At 44.4% G+C, this 23,468-nt stretch overlaps 1 protein-coding gene and 1 long non-coding RNA gene across 4 annotated transcripts in view; one reads left to right on the top strand and one right to left on the bottom strand.

The window, feature by feature from the left end:
• The window catches only part of TTLL11 (tubulin tyrosine ligase like 11), a 262,192-nt gene that overhangs the window by 13,112 nt on the left and 225,612 nt on the right, over nucleotides 1-23,468 (top strand). The gene's annotated exons all lie outside the window — the stretch shown is intronic.
• Nucleotides 8,151-23,346, bottom strand: LOC129623501 (uncharacterized). Of its 3 annotated transcripts, none has more exons than XR_008700570.1 (4): nucleotides 23,071-23,346; nucleotides 22,392-22,546; nucleotides 8,947-9,108; nucleotides 8,151-8,290 (listed from the first exon to the last, which is right to left on the bottom strand). It is a non-coding gene; the product is annotated as an uncharacterized LOC129623501 (long non-coding RNA). The 3 variants fall into 3 exon arrangements; XR_008700568.1 differs by having other exon boundaries at nucleotides 23,048-23,344; XR_008700569.1 differs by having other exon boundaries at nucleotides 23,082-23,344.

Below are 23,468 nucleotides of genomic sequence, written 5' to 3'. Positions count from 1 at the left end.
GAATTATATTTCAATAAAGCTGTTGAAAAAAATGCTGTCTGCGGATCCAGTTCTCATCATTGAACAGTACTTGTCTTCTCGGTAGTAATTGGAAATATGCTTCAGGAACTCAATTTAGTCCAGCGCCTCCTGTTGTTAATTCCACATGTTAGTTCTGTGTTGCAGTGTTGCCTGTTAGCAGTACATGGACTCCTTGGATACGTGTATCTAGCAGAATCCTGTCCTGGTGCCATAAAGCAGTGGCAGCTGTAACAGCAGCCCAGACTTGCATCATAAGAAGGAGTTTTGTTTTTTTGGGGGGATTCAAACATTTGCCTGAAGAATAAAGTTTGGTCTGGTTATGGAGGCTCCATTATGAAGCCCTGCAGTGATGTTGTATTGCACGGCAATTACAAGCATGGGCTTTTGAGCCTCGTTGTCACTGTTTTGAACAACTGTGTTCAGTAACTGTTGTACACTGTGTAACCCTGGAGAAATTTTACTCCAGGCCTCAGTTTATCTGTGGAATATGCATAATACAGTCATGCCTCATGGAGTTGTTTTGTTGCCAGAGTTTATATAATCATGTAAAGTAAGTGAAGTCGCTCAGTTGTGTCTGACTGTTTGTGACCTCATGGACTGTAGCCCGCCAGGCTCCTCTGTCCATGGGATTTTCCAGGCAAGAATACTGGAGTAGGTTGCCATTTCCTTCTCTAGGGAATCATGTAAAGTACTTAGCCTATGAATACTTGGTACAGTTGACTATTTTTTAATTCACATTTGACCCTAAGCTGCTCTAGATTCACTTCACATATTCCATGCCTTGAACTTCACCTGCCAACACCACACTGATGACATCTTGAACCTTCCTGCTGGGCCATTTCCCTTTGTTCATATTTTCCTTTTCCTTAGAATGTCCCTGTCCTTTCTTTGGCTAACTCGTACACATTCTTCAAGTATCTCAATTGATAAGTTTTCAAAGATCATCTCCACTGTAACTTAGTTTTCTGTTTCATGGCTTTCTGCTGTTTCTTTCTTTTCTTTGACTTTTTAAAGTTTATTCTCTTGCCCCCCGCCCCCGACATTAGGTTGGATGCTTATTCTACCATCTTCTAATAAAAGCATTCAAGACTACAAACTTGCCTCTTAAGTGCTACTTTAGCTACACCCACAAGTATTGCTATGTAGCATTAAAAGAATCACCCTTTAGTTCTGTATATTTTAAATTTTCATGAAAATTTTTTCTTTGACCTACGGGTAATTTGGATTATGGCTTTCTGAGTTTCTAACATATGAGGTTATTTCTTCTTACTTTATTATTAATTTCTAACTTAATGGCAGTGTGGTTAAAGGATGTTCTTTCTTTTTTATTTATTTCTTTCCTCCCTTCTTCATGTCCTCTATCTTTACTTTTTCGTTTTACTTTTTTTTCCTTTATAGCCTAATACATGGTTACGTATGTGATTAAAAGTGTGTATCTCTAGTTACTAAATGCGGTATTTTATATATGTACATTAGATTATCTTGTGTATTGCACAGTACAAATTTTGTATCCTTAATATTTTTGTCTGACCTATTAATTACTTGAAGAATTATTAATAACATTTCCCTCTGTGATTATAGATTGCATATCTTTTTAAATTCTTTTTTTTTTCTTTTTCCATTTCCCCCCCATACTAGTCTGGAAGTTATACAATTTGTTTTTGTTCTTCTAGGGGTTATCTTAGAAAACTTAATATGTGTAATAATTTTGCAAAGTAACTTTACTCTCCTTCTAATAACACAGGGATCTTAGGATGCTTTCATTGTGGTTGCATTTTTCCTGACTTATGTGCTTTTGTTGCCCGATATTTTACTTCTATTATACTGTGTCTTTGTTTTAGCTTCACAAAGTAGACATTAACCTTATTTTACCCAGTCTCAGTGTATGTTAGATTTACCCACACATTTACCATTTTCTTTGTTCATTATTCTGTTTTACAACTCAGACCTTCTGGGATTATTTTCTTTCTCCTGAAGATAATCTTTTAGAAGTTCTTTTAGTGAGGAATTGGGCTTCCCTGGTGGCTCAGCTGGTAAAGAATCTGCCTGCAATGCGGGAGACCTGGGTTTGATCTCTGGGTTGGGAAGATACCCTGGGGAAGGGAATGGCGATCCACTCCAGTATTCTGGCCTGGAGAATTCCATGAACTGTATAATCCATGGGGTTGCAAAGAGTCTGACATGACTGAGTGACTTTCACTCACTTAGTAAGGGACTATTTGTAGTAGACTAATGTTTTTTACTTGTTCAAAATTAAATCTTCATTTTGCCCTCAACTCTTGAGAGAGAGTATTGCTGCGCAGGCATTGCTAAGCTGATGTTTATGTGATCTCAGCCTTTTGAGGATAGGCCACTGTTTTGTGTAGTTCTTAAGTTGTGTCTGACTCTTCTGCGACCCCATGGACTATAGCCTGCCAGTCTCCTCTGTCCATGGGATTTCCCAGGCAAGAATACTGGAGTGGTTTGCGATTTGCTTCCTTGGGGGATTTTCCTGACTCAGGGGTTGAACCTGCGTCTCCTACATTGGTAGGTGGTTTCTTTCCCACTGAGCCACCAGGGAAGCCCGCATGCCAGTGTTTAATCGTTTCCATTTTTGCTGTTGAGAAGTCAGCCCTCAGTCGGTTTTTTTGTTTGTTGGTTTTGCTCGTAAAGTGTCTTTTTTCTTTCTGCCCGCTTCTAAAATCCTCTTTTTGTCTTAGATGTCTTCAGTGTCATTAAGACTTCCTAGGACTTATCTTCGGAGAAGGCAATGGCACCCCACTCCAGTACTCTTGCCTGGAAAATCCCATGGATGGAGGAGCCTGGTGGGCTGCAGTCCATGGAGTCGCTAACAGTTGGACACGACTGAGTGACTTCACTTTCACTTTTCACTTTCATGCACTGGAGAAGGAAATGGCAACCCACTCCAGTGTTCTTGCCTGGAGAATCCCAGGGATAGGGGAGCCTGGTGGGCTGCCATCTATAGGGTCACACAGGGTCGGACACGACTGAAGCAACTTAGCAGCAGCAGCAGCAGCAGGACTTATCTTTTCTGCTTGGGATTTATTGAGATTCTGTTTATTTGTTGAGATTCTTGTTTCTGAGGTTTGTTATCTTTTATTAATTCAAAAAAATTCTCATCTGTTTTCTCAGTTGGTATAGTCTCTCAGCCAATCTTTCTCTTCTCTCTTCCTGGAGTTCTGAGTTAGGTATTTGTTAGACTTTTTTTTTTTAATGGTGGGCTCAGGCTTCCCAGGTTATACAGTGGTAAAGAATTTGCCTGCCAATGCAGGAGACCCAAGAGGCATGTGTCTGATCCCTGGTTCAGGAAGATCCCCTGGAGCAGGAAATGGCAACCCACTCTAGTATTCCTGCCTGGAGAATCCCATGGACAGAGAAGCCTGGCAGGCTACAGTCCCTGGGGTCACAGAAGAGTCGGACACGACTGAACACACACACGAATGTTCCTTGGAATTTTAATCTCTGATAATTCTTTGAGTTTTGGGTTGAAAGTGAGGATTTTCATCTTTTGCAGCTGCCCCAAAGGGCTCTACTAACCCAGATCACTGAAAACCAAAGTTTAGGTGTTAGGTTTTTCCAGTTATCGGTGTATTTGAGCTCTGACTCCAGGCTTGCATGAGGAAGGTGTTACAGTGGCAGTCTGAGAGGAGACTTCTTTCCTTCTGTTTCCCCTTCCCCGAGCCACAGCCTTGTAGACAAGGCAGGTCTTCTTCTACTTCACCCTCTGAGGATACAGCCTTGCAGAGGGTCTGACTTGATACGGAGTTTCCAATGTGACTCCCATCTTGCCAGCAGATGACGTTCAGGGGCCAGACTACATGCAGAGGTTAGACCATTGCCTATTGCCTATGTACAGGGGAAAAGATAATTCCACTTACGTTTTAAAAAGTTCACTCTGGCTGCCCTACAGAGAATGGGCTAGAATTCCAGAGTGGAGGCTGAGGCAAGTTCGGATGCTATTATAGACCGCAGGGAAGAGACAGTGCTGCCTGGGCCTGGGGGGTGCGGTGGCGGGGAAGGTTATTGATTGAGATGGTCTTTCTCTTTCCCTCGACTTTCAGTAACAGGCTTTCAGTAACAGGGAGCTTGTCTTATTCATCTTTGAGCCCTTCATGCCTGGCACACAGAAGGCATTCAGCAACAGTTAACTGAATTGAACTGTGTAATCAGGAATGGTTCTAGTTCTGTTTTTCTGGACTGCCTTCAAAGTGACTACTTTCTTTAAAGGGAAATGACATAAATGCATTCAGGCAGTGAACTCGTCCTGTCTCTGGCATGGTGAAGCTCAGGTCGGAAATGGAGAGCCAGCTATTTGTAAGCCCCTGCCAGTCATCAGTGTTGGCTGGGTTTTCTTTCCATGATAGCATAGTTTTCTTTTAGCCTCTGCACTTGTTCTTTCTTAAGGAATCTCAGACTCTCATTGAAACTACCTACATAAAGCCTTACCATCATACAGATTTTTTTTTTCCTAGGCAGGTTGCAAAGATGTTTCTCTAATGGTATGTTATAACTGAAAACCTCTGACTCCTGAGACATTCTTTCTGGGAAAAAGTGTTCTAAAGAACAAAAGTGTATCTAAGGAACAAAAGGAGAGGCAACTGGTCCCTGCTGGGTGACAGTTTAATAAGCTTCAGCTGGCCACTTAGGACCTCTTGTTCTGAGAGTTTAGGCATTACTATTCCATTAGAAGGGCTTCCCAGGGGGTGCTAGTGGTAAAGAACCTGCCTCCCAATACAGGAGACATAAGAGACGCAGCTTCAATCCCTGGGTTGGGAAGATTCCCTGGAGAAGGGCTTGGCAACCCACTCCAGTATTCTTGCTTGGAGAATCCCATGGACAGAGAAGCCTGGTGAGCTACTGTCCATGGGGTCACAAAGAGTCAGACACGTGTGGCACACACGCATTCCATTAGACTAGAAGTATTTCTAGAGAGTACAGTGAAATAAAGCATAGGTATGTGATTTTAAATTCTGAGACCTTGAGGATTTTTATTTAAACAAATATACGTTGTCTGTTTGCTGAGCCCCAAACCCTGTGCAAGGTACTTGCTCCAAAAACACAAACACCATCCCAGACCTTGACCCAGGATCGCTTCTGGCCCACAGTGTACCTTTTGTGTGAATTAGAGAAAGGTGCCCTCTCCTCAAGGAAAAAATAATATTAGTCAATATATTACTTCCGTTTCAACAACGAATTTGTTGTTGGAAGTCCAGCAAATGGATTATTAAGGACAGGTGAATATTATCTATTAAATAATATGTATCATAATGAAGTATTTACTGATCTAAACTTAGAATTCAGAAACATTCTGGCACAATCCACATCAGATGATTGAACTACAGTGTGAAACTTCAGGTGTAGCTAGTGTGCTGATACCAACGAGGGATCTTTTTCAGAAGCTGAAAGTAGGGATTTCCCCAGTGGCCCAGTGATGAGGACTCTATGCTTCCACTGCGTGGGGCCAGGCTTCTTTCTGGTTGGGGAACCAAGACCCCACATGCCATGACCAAGAAGGATTTTAAAGGTAAAAGTAATCACCACTTATATGTTAGAAGTAAAAACAGATCTTATTTAGAAATACAGTCTGTTTTAGGTTTTATTAGATCAACAGAGTGTTTTGATAATCTAGTTTGTCAAAGGGGAACGATATACATTGTCTTGTTAACATGAGACACTTGACGATCACATGCCAGAAAATTCTCATCATAAATATAAATTGGCCCAAACTAAATCATCAGATTTAGTCTGTCTGTTTAGCAAACCAGAATATTTCTGAATTCCCAGTTTAAATCAACAGATACTTTCATTGTAATAATATGTAAGTATTATAGCTTATATTTGTTATCATCAATAATCCATTTGTTGTAAATATGAAATGTGAAAAGTACTGTATTCCAGATACTAAAGATGCCTGCACATGGACAGCATCACCACATCCTTGGGCATGGCTTAGATGCCACACATGGTGGCCTTGGGAGGCCCAGTCTTGGGGGTGCAGACATAGCTGGTGATTCCAACGCGAGACGCTAAGAGTTCTATTAGAAGTATGCACAAAGGTGCTGGGAGACAGAGGGAGGCGGGATGAGCTGAAATGGGAGGTATTGGCAAAGGCCGCTGTGTGTGAGAGGCACTCAGGTAAGTAAGGGGCTTAGTCTTTTGGACATATTTGACTGTTAGAAGCCTCGAAGCCTTCTTTCTGGGTTCCTGCTACATTCTGTTTAAGTGAAGTAGCCTGGCCGAGCTCCAGACTGGCGAGGTGCTTCTCTTTTTAGATGGACTGTGTTGACCTCTCCTCCTGCCTAGCGTCTCCTCCTGTCTTCTGTCTCCAGGTCTCTGCTTTTACAGCACGAATCGACTTTATTTCATGACTTTTTAAGTTTTCTTTCTTTCCCACCTGATTTTAAACTCAACCAGTGGAAGGGCTTCCCTTGTAGCTCAGTCAGTAAAGAATCTGCCTGCAGTGCAGGAGACCTGGACTCGATCCCTGGGTCAGGAAGATCCCCTAGAGAAGGAAATGGCAAGCCACTCTAGCATTCTTGCCTGGAAAATCCCATGGACAGAGGAGCCTGGTGGGCTGCAATCCATGGGGTCGCAAAGAGTCGGGCACGACTGAGTGACTAACACTTATTTACTTAGTGAAAGGGCCAATATCTGTCCATATCTGTTACTCACACTCCAGTGCACAATGGCCAGAAAATAAGCTTCATAGACATTGGCTGAAATGATTTTTTCATCCATTCCTCAAACATTACCTGAACTCTTTATTTTGTGCCATGGACTCCGTTGAGCCCTGAGTGAGCAAAGAAATGACACCCACGGGCCCCTCCTGTCAGGGAGCTCACTGTCTGGTTACTGCACCCCCATGGAGGAACAGCAGTGTGAACAGGGGTGGAGGGGTAGAGCTGACTCAGATGCAGGGTCGGTGAGGGTCTCCCAGAGCAGGGGTCTCTGAGCTGAGTCTGGAAGGAAGAGAGGGATGAGCAAGGTTTTGGGGGTAGAGGCGGGCTAAGGGTTCAGCATGCATGGCTGCACAGTGGCAGGTGAGAACCCAGGCAAACATCTCACTCGGGCTGGAATACAGGATATGAGGAGGGGAGAGCAAGGGAACCTCTGACCTGAGAGGTAGGCGGGAGCCATGTCCTCAAGGTCCCATCTGCACGCTGAGAGCTGGAGCCACTGGAGGGACTTCAACACATGTGTGTGTGTCTGTGTGAGAGAGAGAGCTGCTGCTGCTGCTAAGTCACTTCAGTCGTGTCCGACTCCGTGCAACCACAGACGGCAGCCCACCAGGCTCCCCCGTCCCTGGGATTCTCCAGGCAAGAACACTTGCCATTTCCTTCTCCAAGGCATGAAAGTGAAAAGTGAAAGTGAAGTCGCTCAGTCGTGTCTGACTCTTAGCGACCCCATGGACTGCAGCCTACCAGGTTCTTCCATCTATGGGATTTTCCAGGCAAGAGTACTGGAGTGGGGTGCCATTGCCCTCTCTGGAGAGAGAGAGAGAGAGAGAGAGACAAAAGCCACACATCTAGATCAGAGCCCTCTGTGTGGTGTGGAAGGCCTGTTTAGGTGTGGTGAACTGGAAGTAGGGAAAACCTCCCCAGCGGCAGAGAGAGACACGTCCTGGTCAAGTCACAGCCTCTGGTGAGTGGCCGGGGCCTGGTCAGTGCTGAGGTACTGTGTGACTGGCCAGCACTGGCCCTCACTGCAGGGTGACAGCAGAATTACTGCCGTGCTTTAGGGGGCCTCCCAGCCACCCCCTGAGGCCAGGCGGGTAGACCTCATTAGCTCCACATCACAGATAAGGAAGCTGAGGCGGAGGCCCACACCCAGGTCTCTGTGGACGCCAAGTCCAGTGTGCTGTCCTGCACCCCAGGCCGGGGGTTTGGGGGGAACAGACAGCCACGCTGTCAGAGGATTGGCTCCCTGGAGCCTCCCTCCCCTGGGGACTGCCACCATCCTTTCTTACGGGGGTGGGGGCTCAGGTGTTCAGCCACAGGGGCATCTCCGGCGACCCTCCAGGCAGCGAGAGGCGGAGGCACCCTGGGACCCGTGAAGCTGTCTTCACCAAAGCAGTGGGGAGAGATTTGTGGGCTCCTCACACCTCAGCGCCTGGGTACCACGCTGCTATTTAATAAAGGCCTCGTTGCTTGATGGGCCATTAAGTAAACTGATATATTTCAACCTCGTTGAGGAGGAAGACGCAGAGTTAAATCAAATTCAGGCCGTGTGGAGATAAAAGAAGAGGCGACGCCCAGGCATGGCTCTCCTCCTGAGGAGAAAGGGAAGCGGATAAGCATCATCCAGGGTCTGCCCGGGGCCAGGCGCCAAGTGGGAGCTGCCTTACTGGTAGCAGCGGGCAAGTGGACCTGGGGGTGGCACTGGAACCCCAGCCCTGGTCTGACCCCATGGCGACTGCTCCTCCCACTGCACCTGCCTCCACCAGACAAGCACTGACCCGCTTTTGTGCAGAGGACGAACAGTGTGGGTCAGCAGCCTCCACCTGTGTAGACCTGCAGCGCCCAAAGGCAGGAGCTTGTCTGTTCGCCCTGGCACACAGAGCCTGGGGAGTCTGGCACGTCCTTGCCACCCGGGGCAGGGTGTCCCTGGCCTTTCGACACCTTCCATCTGCCCTCCCTTTTTTCTGGCCCTGCTGGAGGGCCCTTGTTTTATTATTTGTTATTTATTAACAAACATTTGTTAAGGCTGAGCCAGACAGACCACCACTCTATTAAGTCACGTATTCCTCAGAATAACTCTGCAGAGTGTGTGTTATTAGCCCCCTGTGCAGCTGGGTAAAATGAGGCTCAGAGAAGTTCATGACCTTGTCCATCTCATAAGTGTTAAGGGCTAGAATTTGAACCCAAGTGTTTGGATTCTGAATCCATAACCCCTCCCAGATGAAAGCCAAGGCTTGTGGTTTCTTACTGTCTTGCTGCTTCAGTTCCTTAGTGATGACGCCAGATTAGCAGCATGTTGCTGAGCCTTCTGGTGTGGAAATGGATCCTGTTTTGACAGCAGTCACAAAATTATACCGAGAAGACACTACTTAAATCCAGTAGGAAGAGCCGGTAGAAATCCATAGAAAATCTGGAAGAGAGGGAGACCATTTTATTTGGCTGACTGATGGATCTCTAGAGTTTTTATTTACTTTTTGTCCATCTGTTTTCCTTTTGAAAGGCTAAATTACTTCCAGGAGCTCCACCCAGTTCCTAAAAATGTCCAGGCGATTGCAGTTGTAAACTGCCAGCCTGTTGGGTTTTTGGTTTTCCAAAGCCATGACTCAGCGTTATCTCAAACTCCGTCTGATCATACGAAGCACCTGGGGCATTTGTTAAACTTTGATTTCCCAGTAGGGGTAGGACTGGGGCGAATCTTTCTTTTTTTAACAAGCCCCTGTGGACTGATTCTTCTGATCAGACTAGCTTGGGAAACACGGAGTATCATTGCTGGGAACCAGCTCCACTCTGTGCACTGTCCCTTTCAGGTTTGAAGCACAGCTGGTCACATTGTATTTACAGTGAAAAGAACATGAATTCTGGAGTCAGAAAGCACAGGATTCAGAGCCCCAGTCCGACCCACTGATACATTGTGTTGTCTCGGGCACATAGCTGAGCATTCGCCCCTTGGGATGTCTGTTGCTTCCCATACCCAGAATCAGGAGACTGTTTCCCTTTCTCTCCCACCTCTTCTCAACTCCTGTCCTCTTAATTATTCTTTTTTTTCCCCAATGTACACACACACACACACGCACATATATTTAATTTATTTTTTATTGGAGTGTAGTTGATTTACAATGTTGTGTTAGTTTCTGCTGTACAACAAAGTGGATCATTTATACATCCATCCACTCTTTTTTAGATTCTTTCTCCATTTAGGTCATTACAGAGTATTGAGAAGAGTTCCCTGGGTAGGTCCTTATTAGTTATCTATTTTATTTTTTAATTTTAAAAATTTATTATTTATTGGCTGTGCCAGCTCTTTGTTGCTGCGAGGGCTTTTCTCTAGTTGTGGCAAGCAGGGGCCACTCTCTAGCTGTGGTGCATGGGATTCTCACTGAAGTGGCTTCTCTTGTTGTGGAGCTCAGACTCTAGGGCATGCGAGCTTCAGTAGTTACAGTTCGTGGGCTCAGTAGTTGTGGTTCTTGGGCTCTAGAACATGGACTCAATAGTTGTGGTGCCCAGGCTCGGTTGCTCTGCAGCCTGTTGGGCTTCCTGGACCAGGGATGGGACCCATGTCTCCTGCATTGACAGGCAGATTCTTTACCACTGAGCCACCAGGGAAGGCCCTATCTATTTTATATGTAGTAGAATATATGTGTCAACCTCAATTTCCCATTTTATCTCTCCCTCTAATTTCTGTGCTGGTAACCATAAGTTTGTTTTCTATGACTAATTTTGTTTTGTAAATAACTTGTACCATTTTTTTAGATTCCACGTACAAATGATATCATGTGATATTTGTCTTTCTCCCTCTGACTTACTTTACTCAGTATGACAATCTCTAGGTCCATGCATGTTGCTGCATATGGCCTTATTTCATTCTTTTTTAATGGCTGAGTAATATTCCATTGTATATATGTACCACATCTTCTTTATCCATTCCTGTTGATGGACATTTAGATTGCTTCCATGTCTTGGCTTTTGTAAACAGTGCTGCAGTGAACATAGGGATGCATGTATCTTTTTGAGTTATGGTTTTCTTTGAACGTACGCCCAGCAGTGGGATTCCAGGATTATGTTGTCATTTAGTCACTGAGTTGTGTCCGACTCTTTGCGACTGCATGGACTTAGCCCACCAGGCTCCTCAGTCCATGGAATTCTCCAGGCAAGAATACTGGAGTGGGTTGCCATTTCTTTCTCCATTGCAGGATTATATGGTAGCTCTTATTTTTAGTTTTTTTTTTTTTAATTTATTTTAAGGAGACTCTATACTGTTCTCTATAGCTGCTGCACCAATTTACATCTCCACCAATGGTGTAGGAGGTTTCCCTTTTCTTCACATCCTCTCCAGCATTTATTGTTCGTAGATTTTTTTTTAATCATGGCCATGTGTCCTCTTATTCATCAGCTCTCCAGAACCTGCCTTGTTGTCCCCCTGTGCTGGGTAACTCATAATTGTTTTTGTAATAATTTTTAAGTGTCTAGCATTCCCCACTTGACTCTAAGTTCCATGAAAGCAAGAACCATGACTCTCCTTTTTATTACTTGTGAATATCATGTTTGCTTCTTATCATTTTATCTTTATGACTCCACGTTTATTATTGCACATCCAGCACCTAACATACGGTGGTGTGAATGCTTTCCTCTTCTTTAAAAATGGAAAAATATGATCTTTCCACTGGGGTATTAGGAAATTAAAATGAAATAGTGAGCATGAGAGCAACTGGCATACAGTAGGCATCTCATAAATGGTGGGCTTTGCCTTCCTTTGGAGAGCCCATTTAGAATTACCTTACTCAATACAATAGATTATAACCAAGGCTTTAAAGCTGTTTGTTTGACACTCTGTTCTAAAGTCTCTAGTATTCTTATTTTTAAGGTTTTTAAAATCTAGTCTTCTTTCCCCACAAAGTCCAAAGATGCTTCTACCAGCCTTCGTTCTGGTGCCCCGTTTCAAGGTCTGTAATAATTTCACCTGATTTCCTGTGGGTAGCATATCTTTAAGGTTTCTTTATTCAGCTCAGTGCTGAGAATGAAAATGATATGATGGTAGATAGAATTGAATATTTTAAAAGGATCATGGGTGGTAGCATGGGTTTGAAAGGTGGCCTTTTGGAATCCGTTTCCTGGAATTCTTCAGAAGAGAATTAAGAACATTGACTTGTGAAGGTTTCTTCTAACCCTTTGGCTGTGAAATCCAGGCTGGTATTATCAGGTGAACCACATGCAGAATTTTATTTTTTTCCCTACCAGTAAGGAATAATTCTCAGACGCATGACTACCTTTCAGGTTTAAAGTACAGGAGAAGGGCTTGCTACTCTCAGGCCTTCCTCCCATGCACCAGTGAAAGGAAGCTGCCCCTGTGCTGGGATGACCAGCTGTTCCAGCTTGCCTGGGAATAAGAGGGCTCCAGGGTGCTGGAATTCCGTGTTTAAAGTCAGGATAGTCCTGGGAAAGCTGGGATGAGCTGGTTGGCTCTCCACCTCGGTAGAGGAACTTGTTGATGGAGCAACAGCGAGGTAAGCGTTAGCCTTCCTGTTGTTTTAGAAAATACAGGAGCCACAAGAAGTTAAAACTGCCTTTTGAAAATTTTTGTGAAAATTTTTTAAAGTTAGTTTAACTTTTAAAGCTACTAAACTAGATATAGGCAGTCTTATAGTAATATCATGAGGTATTAATATTAATAAATAATAATAATAATTTAAAAACTTAGTGACAATCATTTAGAAACAAATGGTGTGTGTATGTGTATTGTACTGTAAAACCCAGTCCTGGGAGGAAGGGATAAATTCGGAGATTGGATTGACATACAAGCACTAAGATACATAAAATAGATAACTAATAAGGATCTACTGTATAGCACAGGAAACTCTACTCAATACTCTGTAATGGCCTAGATGGGAAAAGAATAAAAAAATGAGTGGATGTATGTATATGTATAACTGATTCACTTTTCTGTACAGCTGAAACCAATGCAATATTGTAAATCAACTATACTCCAATAAAAATTAAAAACAAACAAAAACCCAGTCCTGTATGTTTTGCACCTGAATTTCAGGCTACAGCTTTGAAATGCTGCCATTTTCTAGTCTTAATCATCTTCATTGACGTTTTGTGAATAGTTCATCTTTGAACTATTTTTTTCAGGTTAATCTCAACAGTAGAACTGATATTATCTTTGGTGAATCTTGAAAATTCAAGTTCCATTTTAAAAGAAAGGCCTTAACGCACATAGATGTATTTGTTGTTGTTTAGTTGCTAAGTCATGTCTGACTCTCTGCAGCCCCATGGACTGTAGCCCGCCAAGCTCTTCTGTCCATGGGATTTCCCAGGCAAGAATACTGGAGTGAGTTGCCATTCACTTCTCCAGGGGATCTTCCCAACCCAGAGATCGAACTTGCTTCTGCTGCATTGGCAGGTGGATTCTTTACCACTGTATGACCAGGGAAGCCTCGATAAAGCAGTTACTACCATTAATACAGTGCTTCTTCCCTGGGAGGGACTTCCCAGGTAGCTCAGTGGTAAAGAATCTGCCTGCCAATGCAGGAGATGCAGGTTCAATCTCTGGGTCAGGAAAATCCCCTGGAGAAGGATATGGAAACCCACGCTAATATTTCTTGCCTGCAGTGGCGCCTGGCAGGCCACAGTCCTTGAGTCAGACATGACTGAGCAACTGAGCACGCATGTACCTTCCCTGGGTCTAGGCTTCAGTCTCCTGGTGTGCTTTTCAGCATTCAGATTTCTAGCAGCTCGCCTCTGCTAAATCACCATCTCTTTTGAGATGATCCTGGATAATCCTGATACGGAACCACTTATTTAGAGCTCAAAAAAAATCTTCAAAGAGGAAACCCAAATGTCCAGTAAATGTTTGCAAAAATATTCGATCTCACTGGTATAATCATGAAGATGAGATACCATTTCACATCAATTAGACTGGCAAAAATATTTAGCAGTAGCTTGCAGAGTTGAAAACATGTTCACTCTATGATCCAAACAATTCCACTTCTACAGAAGTTCTTGTTCTTGTACACAAAGAAACGCAATGAGGATGTTTACTGCAGTGTTCTTTGTTAATAAGAAAAAATTGGAAATCATCTCTATTCCATCAACCATGGTATCCATAAATCAATTTATGATGTGGGTTGAATTGTGTCCCCCTCAAAAGATATGTCCAAGTTCTAACTGGTATCTGTGAATACGACCTTATTTGGGAATAGAGTCTTTGAAGATCTAATTAAATTAAGGATCCTGAGATGAGATGATCTCGGATTAATGGGGCCTAAATTCAATGATGAGTGTCCTTGCAAGAAACAGAAAAGAAAAAGACACAGAGACACATGGGGGAAGGTCATATGGAGACAAAGGCAGGACCTGGAGTGATGCATGTGCAGAGCAAGGAATCTCCAGGGTTGCCAGCATCCTCCAGGAGCGGGAGAGAGACATGGGGCAGCTTCTCTCTCAGTCCTGTGCAGGGACCAACCTTGCCAGCACTTTGATTATGGACTTCTGGGAACCAGGACTGTGAGAATATGAACTTCTGTTGCTTAAGCCATGTTGGCCCTGGGAGAATAATGAAATGGAAAGATTTCCCCAAACCACGGGGATACCTGGATGAAGGGTATAGTTAGAGGTTCTCCCTCAACCAGGAGGATAGAATCATGGAGTCAGTAGTCTTCCACTGTGCATCTGAAGCATTTTTGTCCCGATCTGAGGCTGAAAGAGCCCTTGGAGCCTGAGTAGCCCAACTCCCCTCATTTTAAACATGAGGCTGCCCAGACAGAGGAAGTGACTTTCCCAAGATCTGGAGCTCATAAGGGGCAGAACTTGGATTTGAACCCAGGTATGTCTGGCTCCAAAGCCTGTGTTCTTTCTGCTTCAGTTGCTTCCAGTCCTCTCACATCGTCCTGCCAGCACGGGCTTGAGGAGGGAGCCCAGATGCTAGAATCAGGACTGTCACTAAGTCTTTGGTCTCCCAGGCTCTACCAGCATGGCAGGGGGAAGGTTAACTCCTCAGACCCTCGGATTCCTCTTTCTGACAGACAGTGAGACTAACCTTGCTCCCAGAGCACCTAAATCTCTGGATTGTAGGGCTCAAATAAGATAAAATATGTGAAAACGTCTTTAATAAATGTAAATCACCATATAAGTAGTAGACAGTACTGTTATCTAGTCTAGCCTCAGACTAGGAAAGCAAAACAGAAAATTAAAAAAAAAAAAAAGCAGAAAATGTGATAGGCAGAATCCTAAAATAGCCCCTAAGGATTTTCCCACATGGATAGTCTTCTCCCCTTTGAGTGTGGGCAGGGCATGTGTAGGCTGAGTACTGAAGAATTGATGCCTTTGAACTGTGGTGTTGGAGAAAACTCTTGAGAGTCCCTTGGACTGAAAGATCAAACTAGTCAATCCTAAAGGAAATCGACCTTGGATATTCATTGGAAGGACTGATGCTGAAGCTGAAGTTCAAGTATTTTGTCTGGCCTCCTGATGTGAAGAGCTGGCTCATTGGAAAAGACACTGATGCTGGAAAAGATTGAAGGCAGGAGGTGAAGGGGACAACAGAGGATGAGATGGCTGGATGGCATCACCGACTCAATGGATATGAGTTTGAGCAAACTCTGGGAGACAGTGAAGGACAGGGAGCCTGGTGTGCTGCAGTCTATGGGGTCTCAAAGAGTTGGACATGACTTAGCACCTGAATAACAACAACAGGGCCGGTATATATGATGAGATATCACTTCCATGACTTTGTGCCATTATACAGCCAAAGGGGATTGTCCTTTGATGGGCCTGACCTAATCAGGTGAGCCCTTGAAAGACAGTTTTCTGGGGGAAATGAACTTGAGTTTAAACTTGATTTGAGTTTCAGTGTCTCTGAATTAAACATCCCATGTTGAAAGAAGATACATTTGGGGGCTCCAGAACTACAGTAGAAAAGTATAGAGCAAGCAGTAAAATCTTCTAGTGAAAACTTACATGCAGGACAGCAAAATAATGAAAGATATCCAGGTACCAGATAATCCACCAGGAAGGCTTTTGTTTAGGAATCTCTTTCATGAGGAACAAGGAACAAGGGGAGAAAAATCAGTTTTATCCATCAGAGTCAGTAATACAACACTGCCTATTAGGGTAAAGGGAAAATGCAAAGATGATTCGTACACACAGCATGAACCCAGAGGGCTTGGGGAGTCTGACACCAGCCTCGAGCCCATTGTAAGTATCATTGAAAACAAACAGCATGCCAGGCAGACACTACAGAAGATGGACGAAGGACAGCGAGAAGGGGATCCGGAGATGATGTTGACCTTCATGGATTTACAGCCTCTGTCTCTAAACAAAGTATGGAAACAGTAGAGCTTTTATTTTGCTTGTTTTTGTTTTGTTTTGTTTTCCCCCACTACATAGAAATGAGAGTTCTTAGTCTGTTTCTGGCCAATCTGTTAATTTATTAGGATAGTTGTCTTTTGTTTACTTTCCAGTAGGCATAGTGAATTTAGTTGAAGAGCAAGCACATCTGTAAGCTACAACTTGATTATATCTTTTTTTCTAGCTGTTTTGCATTCTTCCTTTTACCATATTTTAGTTTCTGCATGTAGAATTAAATAAGAAACAAAACTGTAAAGTTGTAACATTTCACATGGAAATGCTGCCCGATCTTCACAAGCTTCAGAAATCTGACCTTTGCCGATGCTGCAACAAAGTGTTGTAATTTAAAAAAAAAAAAAAAGAAAGACAGTTTTCTCTGGCTGGTTGCAGAAGACGAAGCCAGACAGATGTGATCTGGCTTGTCTGAAGAAAGTGAGCCGCCACATTCTGGGCTGCCTGTGGGGGGCGTTATGGCAGAATGACTGCAGACAGTCACCAGTGCTGCGTGTGGTCCCTGGCTGACAGCTGGAAGGAAAATGAGGACCTCAGCCCTCCAACTGCAAGGAGATGAATTCTTCCACTGAGCATGGAAGACAACCCTGAGCCAGGACAAGAATCACCAACCCTGGCCACACTGTGATTTCAGCCTGTGATGACCCAGGCAGAGGATTCAGCTAAAGTCATGGTGGGCCTCTGACCTACAGAACTCTGAGCCGATAAATGACTATGTATAAAGTCACTAGGCTTGTATTTGTAATTTTTGTGTGGCAATAAAAAACTAGTAAGGGAGAGGAAATGATTTTCCCTGGGTCATAGAGCCATTGAGTGCACAGATCTGTGTATCCCTCCAGGAAACTCTGAGCTCCTCCAAGGCTGAAACTATATCTTATTTGTCTCTGGAGTCAGACTGACTGGGTTTGGTCCATGGCCATGCTGCTTGTGAGGCTGAAAACGGAGGTAAGTTGTTTTACTTCTCTGTGCCTCGTTGTCCTCATCTGTAAAATGGGTGTGATAATGGTACTTATGCCCCAAGGTTGTCAGGTGTGTTAAATGACTCTGTGAAGTGTAGAACCATGCCTGGCACACAGAAGATGCTCAGCACATGTAGTGGTGATGGTTTTGTTAGACCCAAGAAGAGCCGACTCATTGAAAAAGACTCTGATGCTGGAAAATACTGAATGCAAGAGGAGAAGGGGATGACAGAGGATGAGATGGTTTGATGGCATCACCGACTCAATGGACATGAATTTGAGCAAACTGCAGGAGATGGTGAAGAACAGGGAAGCCTAGCGTACTGCAGTCCATGGGGTCACAAAGAGTCAGACGTGACCTAGGACCTGAACAACAATAACAATCCAGCACTTAGCCCAGTAGCTAGCATGTAATAGGCACTAAATTAATGTTTGTTGAGTAGATGGATGGATGAATTAGAACCTCAGTCTCCTGATCTTAATGTAATAATATTTCTACTAATCATTATTTGCAATAGGATACAAAGCTAATTTTACTGGCCCAGTTTCTTCAGAGTGCACTGAGAAAGTGCTTGATTCATAACACTGTGAAAACACAGAGGTGTTTAAACTGGTACCAGAGTGCTTAAAACCCTGTGCTCTGCTGAAGCCGACTGAAAGCCACAAGTAGGCTGGCTTTGTCTTAATAGACCTTGTCGCTTGATCGGGGTGACATGCACTTAATGCAATTGCCTAATTATCTGGTCATCAGAGAAATAGCAGCTGTCATTGCCAACTGAGCAGGGCCATCAATCAGTTTGTTCTGAGTTCATTAAGTAAATTAAAAGGTATGGCTTAAATACTTAAAGGAGAGGAATAACAACTTTCATCTCTAGGAGCTAGTGAAAGCAGGACTTTTTGTCACAGATATTGGCCATGTTGAGCTGTGAAAAATGAGATTTGGAAGTTGACAATACAACTCAACATTCAAAAACAAAGAAGATAACCAAAAGTTGATACAAGATCCTCAGATATTCCCCTACCCATCACATTTGGATTGTAATTGTTGATAATTCCTTTTTTAAAAAAACTGATTTACTTTTGGCTGTGCTGGGACTCTGTTGCTCTGCACAGGCTTTCTCTCGCTGTGGCGAGCGGGGGCTACTCTCTGGCTGCTGTGTGTGGGCTTCTCACTGCAGTGGCTTCTCTTGTTACAGAGCACAGGCTCTGGGGTGCGTGGGCCTCAGTAGTGGTGCAGGGGCCTAGCTGTCCCTCGGCATGTGGAATCTTCCTGGACCAGGGATCGAACCCGTGTCCCCTGCACTGACAGGCAGATTTCTTAACCACTGGACCACTAGGAAAGTCCTGGTAATTCCTTTTAAAATTCTAATCAGTAAGGTAGACTCTAGCTGTGAGCTGGCGCCTCATTCTTGAACTGGCCACTTTGAGGGTGTGCATTCCTTCCGCTGTTCACTTGCTGAGATGGATATGTCAGTTAGTATCGAGCCCTGGGCTGGAGAAATGAATGACCAAAGTCTGCCTGCACCTGCTATAGCCTGAGCAGTTTCACATCAAAATTTATTCTGAGGCTTATAGATTTTGGTTCCATTCAATTTCCCTTCCATTGCAGGACTCCACAGTCATACTTTATTCCTCCATGCTCAACTTCATGCCATCTGTTCCTCCAGCATCTGTTATGTGCACTGGGCTAGGCACCCAGAATTCAGAGAAAATTAAGTTGTTCCTGACCTGGAGAGACTCCTAACCATGCTCTGCTTTTGCATACAGGGCTCCTTTTCCAGCCTAGACTATGTTCCTGGCTTCTGGGCTTGACAAATTCCAGCTCATCTTTCAATAACTCACACCTTGCTTCATGCTCCCATAGCCCTTTAACCCAAATGGGGAAACAGGCATCTGCTGGAGTGTTTGCCACTTTGCATTGTGATGTATTTACAAGTACCCATCCCAAGGACAGAGACTGTGCCTCATTCTTCTCAGAATTCCCAATGCTTGACATTGAGTTGATGCATAAATTGCACTGATGCTTGAATGAAAGACTAAGTTAATAAAAGAGGATAACTAGTCTTATGAAAGGTGTGTGGGAGAGGAGAAGTAGGGATGGAGCCAGAGAATAAACGTGCTTTTCTAATATCGCTTTTGCCAGTAGGGGGAGAGATGTGCTTATAAATAAATATCCCATCATATAAGCCTTTAGGATCTGTGGTTCTGAAAGGCCAAAGACAGGCTTTCTGGGTGACCTCTCAAATTTATAAGGAAGTGTTTTACTTCATGTAAGAGTGGGTATGATCTTGATTAACTAGAATCATGTGACCATATGGCAGTTTATTTTCTATTTTTCCCTTGAATACTTTGTCATTCTCTCTTCCTTTTTCAGGGAGTGAGGGGAGGAGGGGGTTGAGGGCAGTGGCAATTGTTTATTCACAGATTCAAACCTATAGGCAACACAATTCTGCCCTCTTTGAACACCTTTTCATGAAATATCAGGGTTGGAGAGTCTAGTTATTTGTTCCTGGTACCCACTGTGGAGGGCTGCTAGGAGGAGTCCCCTTCCCTCTCTGCTTCTTCCCCTTTGCTTTTCTTCCTCAGCAGCCACTCCAAAAACGCACTCAGTCTTTCTCCAGTACTGTCTTCTCTAACTCGCAAGTTTGCATCTCTTGCTTTGACTTCCCTCCACTCCCGCTCCTGTATTTCTAATCCCTTGTAGGATAGTTCCAGTGAGGTGTCCCATCATCCCCTCAAGCTCGCTAACTCTAGAAGTTAGCTGTCTCTCTCCCAGGTGTTCTCCCACTTGCACTCACTCTATTTCATCACTGCCCTATTAGACACTGAAACCAGGAGGTGAGGGTTAGGACGGGCACGGGTGCCCAGGTGGCAGGCGCTGTGAATCGGAGGACATTGGCAGAGGCAGTTCAGCACTCTGGAGAGCTACCAGTGGGGCCAGCTGCCAGACTCTGGTCCCTCCCCTGCACCTTCCCTGCACACATCCGCCTCATATATACTTCCTAGTCATTGGAATCCTATGCTTGTTAGAGGAACCTTATTCATTTCTTCCAGGCTTAATTCTCTGGGGACCGATGACTTAATGGGGCTGGGTCCTATCTTTGCTCTACCGCTAACTGGATGCCCTACCAGAGACTGAGTTGTCTAATTACTCTGAGCCTCAGTTTCCTCTTCTATAAAGTAGAATGGCAGTGTAGCTACCTACTTCAGAGTGCTGTTGTGAGGGTGAATTGAGACAGCACATATAAAGTACACAGCACATAATATAAACTCAGGGAATAGAAGCTACAATGTTTATTATTATAGAAATTATTGGAAACATTGTGTTCTTTTTAGTAAGGTGTAATGGTATGATTTGAGGTTCCCATGGCAGTGGCATGTCTATAAGAATTGACGGACTGGTTTTGTGGGTCAGGAGGAGCGGATGAGTTTAGTGGGGCAAGTCCTCTGGGAAACTTCTTCTTTGTTCCTTGGGTACCTTATTAAGACAGCACTGGTACTTCAGGGTTGGCCCAAGTCATAGTCAGTTGTTGGAAAAGAAGAGCAGGCTCTTACAGATTTACATAATAGGTAATACCCTGCTTGTGCCAAGTGGGGAAACAGGCTCAAGTGATCCAATGACGCCCAAGCGGCCACAGACAGGATCTCCCAGGCTGTCGGTTGCTCTTCACCAGGTCTTTGCATATCCTGTTGCTTCCCCCCATGGGGACTCCTTTTCCCTGTCTAGTCTTCTTGCCAGCTTCTCTCTTTCTCACCAAGAGTCAGCCCTCTGAACCTCAGTCACCTCGTCTGTGAAATGGGGCTGCACTGCTGTTCACCAGGTTGTGTGGAGACGGAGAGTGACAGTGTGAGGAAAGAGCTTGGCTCTGACACAGGCACTGAGTAAGATGTGGCCGCAGGCATTACAGCGATCTGTTCATGTGTGTGACTCACCTGCTGCACTACTAGCTCCCTGAAGGTAAGGGCTGCATCTTTTACCCTCCTGTTTTCACCTCTCCGGCTCTGTCTCCTGCCATTAACCCTCTGCCCCTATAATGTCAGACCTCTCAGCATTCCCTGAACACGCCACCCGCCTCAAAGGCATGACTTGCTTGTATGTTGAATTATTGATGTTGCAGCTACACACAGTGCATTTAGACTGAATTTCTGGAGGGACTGCCATCATGGAAACCATTCAACTGGCCTGGGTAGCGGGTCAACTAGGGACAAGCTGTCAGGAATGACTTCAGGAAAAGTTGTTTGGTATCCCTAGTTGTGGGGACTTCCCCAGTGGCTCAGCAGTAAAGAATATGCCTGCAATACCGGAGATGAAGGTTCAATTCCTGATTCAGGAAGATCCCCTGGAAAAGGAAATGGCAACCCACTCCATTGTTCTTGCCTGGGAAATCCCATGGACAGAGGAGCCTGGCAGGCTACAGTCCATGGGGTCACAAAAGAGTCAGACACACCTTAGCTATTAATAACAACAATCCCCAATAGGAGGAAAGGCTGATGAAACAGAAACCTGATTCTCTTTGTTTCCGTTCCAGTTAATAAGCACATTTGAAGTTTTGACATGGGAGAGACTGGGTAATTTGAGGCCTTGTGGTGAATTGAGATCATTTACTCACAGTGAGGGAGGGAGTCGAGAGCAGGGAGATTACTGTTGAGATTTTTGCAAAGCATAATGGAGTTAATTTATAATTTATAATTGATATTAGAGCTCTTTTCCATAGGCTGAATTATGATGGGATGGAGTAAGAGTCATTAAATGCGTTATTTTGTTGTTTGTATCACCCTGATGAATTGGAAAGTGGGGAAAAAAACATAGCGCTAAATTGGTATCTAATCTTTTCAGAGCTATTTGCTAAATAAACTGGAATTTTAATTAAAACTGCAAGCCAAGAGGTAAATCACTTTAGAAGTTTGCAAAGTTTTTCTTTTCCCTTTGCCTAATATAATTACCACTAATAAAGCTTCTTTACGGGTGGGAAATCAGACACCAGAATAAATAACCGAAGGAAGTTGCTACAGGGCATGGAAATTGCGAAAGGGTCAAGGTTATCTTCCCCACCTGCTAATATAGGCTTTTTTTTTTTCCTGTGGTTAAATTATTTGGTAACCGTTTTGATCTCATTAAAAGTATTAAGATCAGAAGCAGACACAAAGGTGGATGACAGCTCTCGCCGCAGCTCCTCCAGCTTTAATTCATATGAGTCGATTGTAATGAATGGATTTAATAAAAAATACAACATGCTTTGGCGATTAACTCAGAGAACAACGCACCGCACGCTTACCAGAAGTATCGTATTTGCAACAACAAAGACGTGAACAGGAAAAGAAACTCCATAGATCACAAGAATTGCTCCTTTCCGGCGAAAGGTTGTTAATTACTTACCCTCTCACGATATTTATTGGCTCTATTAGAGGATGAGGAATTACTGTCTTCCTGGGGAATCCACTGGAGCCAGGCGGTACCTTTGCTACAGGGGAAGTCTCCTTAGAGGGCTGGTTATCCCTGCAGGATCCTCTCCAGTCTCTAGTGGCCAGAACCTCGGAGGGGGTGAGATAGAAAAGTCAGCCCACGTGCACAGAAGACATGGCTCCTTCCAAGTGCAGGGGTTGGGACTTCCCTGGTGGTCTAGCGGTTAGGAGTTTGCCTTCCAATGCTGGGGCTGTGGGTTCGATCCCCCTTCAGGGAACTAAGATCCTGCATGCCTCACGGTCAGAAAACCAAAACATAAAACAGAAAGAGTATTGTAATAAATTCAATAAAGACTTTGAAAATGGTTCACATAAAAAAAAAACACACACACAAAAACAAAGTGAAGGGGGCTGTCAGAGCAGTTCTTTCTCTTGAACTACTGAGGGGCTTTACCCTTCCTCTTCTCCCCCTCCCTCCTGCGCCTTCCCCCTGTGCCCACTCCCAGCATATCCTTCTTCTCTTTGCCAGGTCATTTCCCCCGCTCTGCCCTTCCCCCCCAACACCACTCCAGCCCCTTTTTCCCAGCCTTGGCTCCTTCTTGGGTCTGGCTGCCTCCAGTCCCTCTCTACCTTCTCTCTGTTCAGATTCTAACCAGGTCCTTACAGCCTTGCTTGATTAAGCACGTCCCTGGTTCTCTTCCACCTGAAGAATCAAGTTCAAGCTCCTCCGCCTGTTCTGTGAGCCCCTCACCATCCATCGGACCATGTGGATCCTTGTAGCTTAGTCTCTCTACTGACCCTGGGCTGCGGGCACTCCTTGCTCTTCCAGGTGCCCTGCCTGGCCCACACTCTCCCCTCGGCCAATTTCTTTCTCTTCATCTCTGCCTGGCAGACACCTGCTTCACGTCCAGCTCAAATGACCCCTCCTTGGTTTAAACTTCCCTCACCTGGAGCTGGAGCAGTGGCTCTCCTGGGCTCAGACATAGCATGTTGTCACACAGAACCCGTTCATCTGTTAAGGATGAATCAGACATAGCTCCAGGGATGTGGG

This window comes from Bubalus kerabau, chromosome 11, assembly GCF_029407905.1.
Source record: "Bubalus kerabau isolate K-KA32 ecotype Philippines breed swamp buffalo chromosome 11, PCC_UOA_SB_1v2, whole genome shotgun sequence".
Taxonomy (NCBI): Eukaryota; Metazoa; Chordata; class Mammalia; order Artiodactyla; family Bovidae; genus Bubalus; species Bubalus kerabau.
Note: the sequence above shows the minus strand (reverse complement) of the source record. Positions and strands in the feature narration are given on the sequence as shown.